Genomic DNA, 1,199 nt, shown 5'->3' with positions numbered 1-1,199 from the left:
ACTGATGGTGAAGCTGAAACTTCAATACTTGGGCCACCTGTTTTGAAGAACTGACTCATTTAAAAAGACCCTGATACTGGGAAAGATTGAAGGCATGAGGAGAAGGGGATGACAGAGGATGAGATGGTTGGATGGCATCACCAACTCAATGGAAGTGAGTTTGAGGAAACTCCGGGAGTTGGCGATGGACAGGGAGGCCTGTCATGCTGCAGTCCATAGGGTCGCAAAGAGTCAGGCGTGACTGAGTGACTAACGCTTACTTACTTACATTAATCTGGGGCTTTTTTTTTTTTTTTTACTATTTCCTTTTTGATACAATAAAATCCACCCAACTCCTCTTCTATAGTTCCTCTCTGAGCCCTACAATCAGTAATTTCTCCAAGAAGCCCGGCTCCCTTTATTGGAAAAGAGTATTGGGAACCAAGATCTGTGCTTATTTCTACGTCATTGTTTCTTTCAGATTTTCAGAGTATCATTTCTCTTAGACCCTTTCAGCTAACAGGACAAAGAAATATATGTATGTAAGTTATGACCAACCTAGATATAGCATATTGAAAAGCAGAGACATTACGTTGCCAACAAAGGTCCGTCTAGTCAAGGCTATGGTTTTTCCAGTGGTCATGTATGGATGCGAGAGTTGGACTTTGAAGAAAGCTGAGTGCCGAAGAATTGATGCTTTTGAACTGTGGTGTCGGAGAAGACTCTTGAGAGTCCCTTGGACTACAAGGAGATCCAACCAGTCCATTCTGAAGGAGATCAGCCCTGGGATTTCTTTGGAAGGAATGATGCTAAAGCTGAAACTCCAGTACTTTGGCCACCTCATGCGAAGACTTGACTCATTGGAAAAGACTCTGATGCTGGGAGGGATTGGGGGCAGGAGGAGAAGGGGACGACAGAGGATGAGATGGCTGGATGGCATCACTGACTTGGTGGACGTGAGTCTGGGTGAACTCTGGGGGTTGGTGATGGACAGGGAGGCCTGGCGTGCTGTGATTCTTGGGGTCACAAAGAGTCGGACATGACTGAGTGACTGGACTGAACTGAACTGAACTGATACTCAAGTGCCATCTATTTACCAGTTCAATTCAGTTATGCATGTGTAAGACTATCAGGATGGTTAACCTGTAACCCAAGAGAAAAACCACTATCAACTAGATTACAGTGCTTTTATCTTTGGTTTCAATCTTGCAAACTACATT

Source organism: Bos grunniens, chromosome X, assembly GCF_055505025.1.
Source record: "Bos grunniens cultivar Pamir isolate PY7600 chromosome X, Bosgru_T2T1.0, whole genome shotgun sequence".
In the NCBI taxonomy this organism is placed as follows: domain Eukaryota; kingdom Metazoa; phylum Chordata; class Mammalia; order Artiodactyla; family Bovidae; genus Bos; species Bos grunniens.
The sequence above is the reverse complement of the archived record's forward strand: the minus strand, read 5'-3'. Positions refer to the sequence as shown.